Here is a 12,032-nt window from a genome sequence, read left to right as displayed (position 1 = left end):
ATTAAAGAAAAAGAAAAAAGAAGAAGAAATCGTCGAACGTGATTAAACGACTGTGTATTTAAGTATAATGATAATTTTCGAATAATTACTCATTAAAGTTATTTTGATTTTTCTTTAACGTTCAATTGCTGCTCCATTATTTCGAACAATCTACCTTGTTTTTAACGGATAAAAGATTTTGCTAATTTTATCGCGTTCAAAATTATTATACGAAATGTTTAACCTGCCATCGTTTTCATTTAATGCACTTTTCTAGTAGGTATCTGCTCCGTATAGGTGAGTATTCTTTCACTTTGTTTTACTTTATGCGATGGCATAACGACTGTTTCATGGAAACAGATACGCGATAATAAATGTGCATTCGACTCTTTGTCAGCAGTGGTAAATAAGAGTATTATTTGAAGGCGTTTAGGTACCTACGTCGTCATCTTTCGATACTTTGATATCTTTCGTAGAGAATTTTATAAAAGTAGAAAAATAAAAAAATCGATCGAGGATAAAAGGATGGCAATACCGTGATTCCACTAACGAAGTATAGCAAAAACGATATAGTAGTAGTTTTATTCGTAGGCCGCGCACACGCCACCAAGTTAATTAGCTTATCGGTGAATGGTGGAGCCAGTGAGAGCCGAGCGGAAGACTGTCAAGAGACGTCTCGTCAAAACGAAGAGACCAGAGAAAAGCGAAGGTCATGGAGAGATAGTCCGGAGCGAAGCGTAGCAAAGCGTATGAAGCGGTACGGAGCGGAGTAGAATGCAGAGTGGAGTGTAGAGCGTAAGATTGCGGTGCATTGGGCGCGCAGGCTGCACATTGCATGCTAAATATAAAAGCAGCTTGCGGGCAGAACGGGTCGGATCGGAAGAGTGCGCGGCGCGGCGTGGCGTGGCATGGCGTGGCGTGGCGCGCCGCGCCGTATGCCTACGCCATCTTGCATGGAAGAGTCATTTGCGTTAGTCCTGCCCACAGAGGGCAGCCTGGCTCCGCCTCCAGTTGCCGGTTGTACATAAGCAGAACCATCTTTATTACCCTCGGGCACTAACCGTAAAGGAAACGAGTCGAGAGAAGCGGCGAACGAGAGAGCGAGCGAGAAGCGAGCGAGCGTCGAAGAGGGTCGAAGAGGATCCGATGGGGCCGACGCGACGCGACGGGCCGAGTCTGCTATCCTGTACGTACACGTTTGAACGAGCCTATGTATATACGTGTGCACGTTGCCGCGCGAGTACCGAAAGCTAAAGGGAGGGCAGTACGTCTCTCGTGGAGATCGAGTGGCCGTTTCAGGGATCGGTCCGAAGAATTATGGTATGAAGTGGTGGGGCATGACGGTGCCGTAGGCATAGTTTGTCTTTATAACGTCTGCGCGGCCGCGGCTGAACTTCAAACGAGCCGCTGATGGCTCAAAGTGGTTGACCGGGATATAAATCCACGGCCCACCTCGCTCGTCTGCTTGGATTTTCTTTCTCTTTTGCTCTCGTTTCTTCTCTTCACCGAGACTGGATCTCGTCCTTCCAGCTTGCTCGCTTCGCTTCTACCTTTGCCTTTGCCTTTGCCTTTACCTCTGCCTCTGCCTCTGCCTCTGCCTTTGCCTTTGCCTTTGCTTCTGCCTCTGCCTCTGCCTCTGCTTTTGCCTTTGCCTTTGCCTTTGCCTTTGGTTTTGCCTTTGCCTTTACCTTTGCCTTTGCCTTTAACTTTCACGCTCCTCCTATGCATACGCTTCAGCCTTTCCCTTCTTCGTGCCCGAACTATCTCATTCTTTTGCTATGCGCGATATATTTCCTCTTGAAAATCGTCGCGATAAGTAGTATATTTATTCGATGATTTGTATTCTATGCTCGATCCGTGCTTTTTACGATAATGTTCGCCTCGCGTTTTGATGTTCCGATCTTGTCGTAGGTCGTTACGTTGTTACGGACGACTCGTGTTTTTCGACGGAATTGACGCTGGGCTATGTCGAGTCGTGTGGAGACAGTGCTGGAGACCGCCGCGTCTCGAATCTCGAACGTGTGATCGATGTGCACGAATAGCGAGCAAATATCGATCGATGACTCTTTTTGTATCCGAGACACGACGTAGTCCGAATCGGACAGGGAATTTTCCGCTAACCTTCGACCGCACTTACGCTTTTCCTCTAATCGCCGATCGGTCGTTTTCCTCCATTTCGCACTTTCGTTTCCATTTTCGATAAAAGACAAGCGTTGAATTTCAGATACGAAAGATTTATCGGCGGTGAAAAATTCCCTGCGTTTTGATTTTTGCGGATTCGTTAAATAAAGATGCGATGTAAAATTTATCCGTTTTCGAAAAAATAGAATTTGGACTCGTTTGGTTATAAATTGGCGCATACCCGATTTTCCAAACGCGATTTTGAACGAAAAGATAATATTCTTTACTTTAAACTTATTTTTACGTGTAAAATAATCCCTTGTTGATTTTCTAATTCTGTACAGTCACGAATTAACCAATTCATGTTTACTCGACAAAGTTTTAAACTTGAGTTTCTCAAAAACGATTCGTCACATGCATAAATCTTGCCGATTATAGCATAATCGCCGAGAAGCCTCGTATACTTTGCTCTAAAAGTTAAAATAAATTATTGAAATAATAAGTTGATCAACAGATAACAAAATGTCAATTTTCCATATTTAGATACAATTAGACTTAAGTAAATACTGTGAAATCTTGACACATAATATTTGTAGATTTATCGTATGATTTCGATAATGTTAACTGACAGTTACTAGATATTTTTGGTTTGTCAATACGATATAAAAAGCTGGATGAATCATATGTATGAAAGATTTAAGGCGTAACACTATCTTAAACTAAACGGAAAATTTAATAAATGACATCGATAAAAATTTTATTTACGTATCGTTTTATGAGCGCGAATGACGTAGGTATTTGCGTAAAGAAAGAAGATTATATAAGATTGATACAAATCGTAATAGTATAAACTTTGTTTTTTAAAAGATAAAATTTTATACATCTATCTATCTATTTTATACATTCGATATAAATAAATAGTATAAATAATATAAATATATGTATGTCATAATATATAATAGCATATAAATAGTATAAAATATAACAGCATGCATAGTATATAAATGTAAATAATATAAATTTAAAGGTGAAATTAAACTACGATAGATGTACATATAAGTTTAATCTTTTATTCGTTTGAATTACATAAATATATAGAGGACAAATAATTACAAATCAAATGGTAAATTTTGTATGATATAATTAAAATATTCATTACTACCTAATATAAAATACCAAAAGGTCTTAATCTATACACATATACGTAAAATCTGTAAAATCGGTAAAAATCTAATGAGAAAGTTCAGACAATAAGATTATATTAATAGATAACAGGTATGTTCTTCTTTTAAAAGATATATCTACTTATAACGACATCTTTATTGCTTCATAAAGTAGTGCAACATACTTGTTACTTTTGAAAAAATCTGGAAAATTTGATTTATTCCATCGCATAACATTATTTAAAGATGTAAAACAATTAAAAAGTCTCTAGCTTCAAAAGTAAAAATTTGATCAAGTCGTTTAAAGGGAAGCTCAAAGGTGAAATGGATGAGAAATGAAAGGATTGCGAGTGTCTGAAATTTCGATGACATTCGTAAGAATTTGTTAAAGGGAAATAGAGGAGTCGATCGTTCTGTCACAAACGGTATCAGTGGCGCGACATCCGCTGAGCGTTATCAAGCAACGCAAAGAGTCCAACCGACATTTTCTTCTGGCACATTCAACATATCCGGCATTATCAGTGCACCGTTAGTTGACAAAGCACGATCATTATTCAAAAGGACGCGAGCCTGGAGGGCGGCGAGCAGTTTTGTAGCGGAAGACATTGGACAAATGGGGTTGTTCCGTGGACAGGCAGGTTATCTCGGTCAGTCGTCGAGTAGCCACCCCACTAAATCACTCAGTTCTCGCCCTCCAACCCGACGACCTCTGCCGTTGGCACTCTCAATCTCGATAATGTCTGGAAACATCGACATGCCACGTTTGTTTGAACTTCCTTAAGAACTGTTTCCTTTTATTTTGCGTTAGGTATATCAAGTTGCGCGTTCGATAGAAAATACATAAACGTCTTATTTATTGGATTTGGAAAATGTTACGCATTTATAAACTACGAAACTATAAGTATAAACTACGAGGAATATAAATAATATACGAGTGGCTAATTCGGTACTTGAAAGAGATTCTTTATGTTTAATAATGAATTAGTTAAAAAATAATATTGCGACGATAGATAAAATTATTTTTAAATTTTATTTTAATCTTTATATTTCCTACATAATGATCCAGATTTTATTATATCACGCTTTATTTAAAAAAATAATTATTTAAACATATTTCTCTAGTAAATCTTCTTCTTTTCGTTATTGAATGATATTGAGTTGCCATATGTATACAGTGGTTCGGATTAATACTCGGACACCTAAAACAAAACGACTGTTTAAAAATTGGACCAAACGATTTCAGCTTTTTTGAGAAGTTACAAGAATTAATATACCAGACGACGCGTAAAAATATGTTTCTTTGAAAAAGTTGCAATTGTCGGATTCGCGAAGAAGATGATAAAGGTCGCTTCTTTCAACTTTTTTATCTAAACTCGTAATGAAAATTTAAACGATACGTTTTGTAGATTTATGGCAGTAATGTATATACACGCTGAAAATTTTAGAAAGATCGGTTGATGCAAAAACAGACGACAGGCATCGAGAGACGTAGGAATATTTAGATTTAGTACTGTTACAAGCAGAAAGTCGTGAAAAACTGTTTATAGCTCGTAACAACGTTGATCGATTTCGATGAAACTTTCAGGATCTACATATACGACAACAGGTGGAAATCCATTAAAACGAAAAAAGACTTTTATCATCTTTATACGCGAGGACAAAGGAACCTGTCAAATACCTATCTATCCTTTCATAAAAATGTTGAAAGATGTTAGTGATCAAAAATAATCGCATTGCACGCGACTGTAAATATCATAGCAAATATCGAGCTCGTATCTAAACTCAAATAATCACATTCGAACACGTCATCCATCACCAAAGTTCCCAAACTTGTTCATCGTAAAACACACGGATGGTGAACGAGATTCGATTCCATTTGCCGCTCACCTCAAACCCCTGACCATTGTTTCTCTGATTCGCAAATTTTGCTACTCTCTCTTTACGTTATGCGTCACGTAATTTCCTAACAATGAAATTTAATTATAGTAACGACAGCAAACAGATGTATCGTATTTGATAAACATTATAGGAATCAAAATAGAAAAAATAGCATAATGTTCATGCTATTAACAATTTCGAAGATGAAATTATTTATGCGGTTAGAATATATCGGAACAGCAGCTGAGTCATTCGTTAAATATTGACGAAGAAAGAGACCCAGTAAACCCAATTCCAATGACCTTGACCTTGACCTTGACATATACTGTCATGGATATTCTCCTGAGTAACCTCTGACTAAGAAGGTTTTCGCCGTTGTTCGTTATTACTTCACAAGTTATTGACAAAAAAAAAAAAAAAAAATTGTGAGGAACAATATATGGTATGTATGATATTTATGTACGGTAAAAGAAATACAGCACGCGTTTATCGTTTACTCCATTGGCTCGTAAAAATTTAATCTAACTCAATACCAATGCCACACGTGAGGGAAACAAGCGAGCAAGGAATTTTTAAGGAAAATAGATTTTTAGTCGAAAATTGGACCCTCTTTGCTCGCACGTGGAATTGGTATTGGGTTGAACTAGGTTTTTACGAGTGACCGGAGTAAGTGAGCAACGCGTGCGGTGTTTCTTTCAAATAAAAACCGGGAGATAAACGCGACTATCGCGTCGACTGTGTCTGTGTTCGTAGTCACATATATTTACGTATAGGTAAAATACGATGTACATAGCAATACTACTATATCTTTCTTAATAACTTTTTAAGGAATAGCGACCGACGAGTTTGTTGGAGCTTGCTCGTGAGAGTATCCTTGATAATACAGTATACAGGATCCGATGGGATAACATGTAAAAGCGGATATGACACGATTCTTTATGCAAAAATATGAAAAAAATATAGAATAAATTTTTTTGATTGTTGGCTTAGTTTTCGAGAAAAAGCAATTTAAAAACCCGCAGCGTCCTCACGCTGTAATGCCATAGTTACGCCACCGAGCGATATATAACAAATATCGCGTTTACAAAGAATGCTGTACGATGCGGAGCGATCGGTTTTCGTTCAAACACACACCGATGAGTTACACGAATAGAGATTACGTCGATATGATCTGGGCTTTGGGAGCCTGTAAGGGTAATTTATTAGCTACTGTTCGGTACTACAGAGAGCGATATCCTAATCGGCGTGTTCCGAATAGAAGAACTATTGTAAGAGTGCAGCGAAGTCTTTTAGAACATGAATGTTTCGTACTGTGGCGTCCAGATTGCGGCCATATGCAACAGCGAGTGCTTATCGAAGACAATGTTTTGGAAGATATTGACAACAGTCCTGCAATTAGCGTGATATCACTGTCTCGTAATTATGGTGTCAGTGAGAGGACCATCCGTCGCATATTACGCGATAATAGAGTGTACCCGCATCATGTAACACGAGCACGTGCATTATCAAACTGTGATTACGTACCACACGAGTGGTATTTTCACATTGGTTATTTGAACAACATAATAGTAATCCACAATCTACGTCGTACGTTTTATGGGCAGATGAGGCACAATTCTGCAGATATGGTGCTTTTAATATCCATCATACACATCTATGGTCCTCTACAAATTCTTGTGCAACGCGAGAGACCCGTTTCCAGAAAAGGTATACCGTTAACGCATAGGCTGCAATAGTTGGTAATTACATAATCGGACCGTACATTTTGTCAGATATTCTAACGGGATAGACTTATTTAAATTTTCTTCGTGAGCACTTATCGACATTGTTAGACGATGTGCCTTATGGTATACGACAACGACTGATCTTCCAGCATAATAGCGCTATACCATACTTTGCCAATGAAGCAAAAAGATTTGTAAACGATGATTATCGTTATTGGGTAAGCCGTGAAGGAACGATCTACTGGCCTTCGAGGTCCCCGGATCTAACACCCCTGGATTTTTATTTGTTTTATTTGGCACATTAACGAAAAAGTGTATAGTGTAGGTATATAAAGACGGAACCAATTAACACGAGTAATTAATCACGCATTTGAAGAATTGAAAAGCCGAGATACGTTGGCAAGGATTCATGGTGTGGTAATTAGAGGGACATAGCTATACATCCGACAATGAGGACAGTTTCAACAATTTTGTACTTGATAAAATAAAATTGTTTTCATTTACGAAATTTCCTCCGTTCTTCTCTCTCGACTCAGTAACTTTTAAATGCTGTCTAGAGCGTTCTTTATAAACAAGATACGCATTATACGTTGCTTGTATCGTGACTTTGCAATAACAACGTCGTGGTGACCCATTTTCAAACTCATATTTTCAAACTCGATTTTTTCGAAAACCAAGCCGAGAGTCAACAAATTTTATTCTACTTCTCTTATTTTTTACATAAGGAATCACGTTGGACCCTGTGTCAAGGTCGAAATCATTGTGACTGGGTGCCCTTTTATCAACATTTTAATTCATGTAATCCATGTAAATCTGTAATTTCGTGAAACGCGAAAAAACGATGCATATCAGAGCTCTTTTATAAATCGTCAGTAATAAAAATATACGTACCTCTATATACGTATATTTCTAATCCTCGTATGAAGTATATAATACACAACATATACGCAAATATACGATACACAATATCGTTTCTCCAATACATGGTAGCGTTAAGAAATTAAGATGATTAAGCTGAATTGCAAGGTGAATTTTGTATTAAATTCCACAACCATACCTCTTAATATCTTGATTATCTTTTTCTCGGTATCGTAAAATGTATTTCCATTAATGATCCTTCCAATGGTTCCATAATAACGCGTTCGAGACTTCTTTATTAAAATTAATGGCTTACGTTTATTGAAGCTTACAGAGAATGTAATTTTCCGCGAGAAAAGAAAGTCGACCGAATTCTACCGTTGAAAAATCTACTTTATTAGCTGTATAGTAGAGTATACGGTACACAAATCATGTAACTTGGAAAAAACCGTTGGTTATAAAATAAATAATCGAGAAGAAGTTTATCAATCGTTAAGCTTGAGCGTAAACGTGCTGTAAAATCAGCATGCCCCTGTTATCTATAATAAAGAAAACGGTTAGTAGAACCTTGTATTCTTGAATTTTACGCATTATTAAATATCTATCAAAGTAAACGTCACTGATGTGCACTGTGCAGCTTGGCAAAGCAATCTAAGAGCACTCTGGTAGAATACGTCTTTGTAAAATTATGTACACTCATTAGCACGTAATAAACGGTAATGTGCTTCGCACAATCTTTATACCGTCCACTATGCTTCTTTCAACAGTTAATGCATTTCGCTTTTCCATCGGTACATAGCGACATTAACATATGATTATAAGTAACCTTTTCGAAGAAGTATTGCCGAAGTATTCCGATAAAATGAACTGTCTTCATAAAAGGTAAGTTAAGAAGATGAATTGAATTATTATTATTATTATTATTATTATAAATTGAATTACGATAATCATCGTAATATTTTCTGCTTATTATTTACATTTCAGAATTTAAATATATCTACATCAATTTCTAATAAATTTCGATTTATTGCTATTTTTATGTAGAAAATACCTTTTGACATACATCTTTTTAGACACATATATGATATATTAATATATTATATAGCGCAAATATTCTTTGTACAAGTAGAATTATGATATTTTTTCATTATTCGTTATTGCAATTCAATATGTATAGGGAAAATTTATTATATGTCAGGAATAGCGATAACTTGTTAAGTTTTTTGTATTTTAATTTTGATATTCTCCATGATTACATACATAATTGTCAGTTCATACTTGTGAGGAAACAGCGAGCATAGTTTACAAATTTTTTAACGAGGGAAACATTTTTAGTCTACTTACTGCTTATTTTAAGTTTTCAATATTGAATAAAAAAGTATTAAAGAATTCAGTCATACCATTACATAGAACGTACCTCATAACCGTCGTCACGATTTTTCAAGAACGTCTGATAATGTGAAAAAAATGTTTCTAGCGAAAGCTAACTAGTTTTCAAGCGGTTATAAATTGCAATATGAAGAAATTCCAAAAAATTTTTTCCGATGGAAGGTCAAAACACATTGGATTTTTTTATGGTATTGTATATTGTTTACTTCACAATGTTCTAGATGATGCTCAGACGAATATCTTTACAACTTCAAGTTCGATGAATGAAGCACTTGTGACGAATTATAACTGACGCTTCCATGATGATTTGTGTATAATACATTTGAGTAATGTAACTGAGATTATATATATTCATATCAGTTATCTTCTGTGATTTGTAATTTACGAGCTGTCTCATAAATGATTTGCCTCTTATTTAGTTGCAATTATAGTTCAATGATCCAACTGACACAGTTAATGTAAGCAATGTATATATGGGAAACAAGAGGAAACAGAACACGAACATAAAAATATGTATGTATTGCGTATCAAAAGATTTATTGTTTTACGATAATTTTCTGTATTACATAAACAATGAATGTTACACTGACGAATCACTGATAGATAGAATATAAATTCATCGTGTGGAAATGTGTTCAAGCGATTTATTTATAAAAAAATTTATTATAGTAAAAGACCTTTCACATTTAAATAAATTATTTGCAAATGTTTTTTATTAAATGAAGAGAATCATGCCTATACGATTAATAGTTTTCGAAGTGACATTTTCATTAACAATATCTCATTAATCCTTGTATAGGTAACCAAAATGTTCACCGCTGTTGAGCAACAGGGGTAGCCGGCTACCCCAAGCGTCCCATTCCGAAACACGCGATATATAGCGATAATTTTACTGTCATTCATTTCCGATACTCTTAATTTTAATATAATTCCACGATAGAGTCAATAGTTTCTGTCATTGGCATGTATGCGTGACGCGCATTGTTCAGCCTGATCCATTTGTTGTTAATCATTTATTTTTTTATATTAATAAATAAGTAGCATTAAGAATTTGCTATTCTATATAATTTTTTTGTAAAATTCTCATTCATATAATTCGTCGGTTCTATTGTTAATACAGCTATTATCAAACATTTTTTGCATAAATAATATCGCTTCTATGATATTTTGTCAATGTAGAAAATTACTAAAGGAAGTATAGAAATGAGTAATCCACACAAGCAATTGTGTATTATAAGCGATTAAGTATTGATATTGCGTGCGAGCCTATTAAATATTTTCTCTTCAATGCCACGATCGAAATGGATTGGTAAATCTTTTTGTGCCATTCATTTACGCCTCCTAAGTCGTATCTTGTCATTCGTTTTATTTCAACTTCCCAAAAACCGATATAAGTTTTTAACGACTAAGATGAATCGTATTATCAAATGAATCGCGCGGTTTTATTAACTTTAAAGGAGGACAAAAGTAATCGAGAAACGGAAATGATCGCGCGGAAGAAGGAGCAGGAATAGCGATAAAGGGATGAACGAAAAGGAGGAAAGAGGCAGGAAGAATGAAATGGTGGCAAGCGGAAGACGGGGAAGAAGGATAAAAGCGAGAAGAAAGAATGGGAAGATAAGAGGAAAGTCTGCGAAGCACACGATGTTTCCGTGGCAGAAGCGGCTTGTTTACCGCAACCACTATTAGCTCCCAATCCAACTACGAGGCACCAAGTCCTGCACCGGGCTAAAGACAGGGATTTCGCTTCCCTTTGCGCGCAAACGCCGTTTCCTTTATTTATTTATCTTTGTCCGCCACCCGCCAGCAATGCTTGCTCAGTTGTCTTTTCTCCGGCTTTCCATTATTCTGTCGTAGGACAGTTTACGTTAGCACTGAAACGATTCGTCGCTTTGAAGCTGTAACCCATCATCGTCGCTGTCTCCGTGGGGATACACCGTTTTTACCTTGCAACGGTCTCACGACACCCTTTTTCTTGGAACCTCTTTCTTACCAACTACAAGAATATACGTCACTAACGTTATATAAATATAATTTAAATGAATATAATTACGCGTACAGGATTGTCAAATCAATTTTAACGGTTTGCAACAAAACTTTTTTTGTGTAATAATTAGAGATCGAAAACGTGAGTGAATCGTGTTAACAAGAATTAATTTTAATTATTATTAATTTCTTATCAAGTGATGGAGGGGAAAGAAGCATTGGCACAAGCGCGACTAAGTCTAAGATACGAGAGAAGAGCAGTTTAAACTGGTATTTCTCTTTGATAAAGGAGATCCTTAATAACGAATTTAGCTTGTTACCAAGTGATTAAGAAGAAGGAGTCACACTTATTCTAGATCATAATAATAATTATTATATGTATATAAATATTTATTATTGTACATATTGTTATAAAGACTGAATGTGTTACAAGTATCTTTTCCGTAAAATGTTGAGAAACGATGAAAATAAACGTGTTTCAAGTTAACAATCTCTTTGTTACATAATTTAGCGAAAATTGTTTCGGATACCGAAATTAAGTGCTATACAAGGGAGGCTCGCATAGTGCATTATTTGATTTTGTATACCACCAGTTTTATTTGTTGAAATTTTAATATCATTTTCAATTTTTAATGGAAAAATGAAAATTTTGCTTGTCGTAACAAAAGTCGCGAATAATATTAAAACAAAATCAGCGGTGTTTGTATGAAAACGGTCATTAAACTGCTTTCAAAATAGTTCTAAGAACAGTAATACGTTCTACATGCTGTTTCATTCAAATCATTTTTTTTAACGATGTGCCTTGTAAATTGAAAATATTTTCAAGTTTAAAGTATACCTACGATATTATCTATATACACATTTTATTAATAAAGGTTTCTTCACACGTTAAATAAAAATATATTACGATATTACGATAAAAACATTCGTAGAT

The 12,032-nt window shown here is 35.7% G+C and overlaps 1 long non-coding RNA gene across 1 annotated transcript; it reads left to right on the top strand.

The window, feature by feature from the left end:
- The first annotated feature begins 991 nt into the window (after nucleotides 1-991).
- On the top strand, nucleotides 992-11,588 carry LOC126916518 (uncharacterized). The gene is made up of 2 exons (XR_007710628.1): nucleotides 992-1,165; nucleotides 10,570-11,588. It is a non-coding gene; the product is annotated as an uncharacterized LOC126916518 (long non-coding RNA).
- Nucleotides 11,589-12,032: the final 444 nt, after the last annotated feature.

This window comes from Bombus affinis, chromosome 5, assembly GCF_024516045.1.
Source record: "Bombus affinis isolate iyBomAffi1 chromosome 5, iyBomAffi1.2, whole genome shotgun sequence".
NCBI classification, from domain to species: Eukaryota; Metazoa; Arthropoda; class Insecta; order Hymenoptera; family Apidae; genus Bombus; species Bombus affinis.
This window is presented reverse-complemented; position numbering and strand designations above follow the sequence as displayed.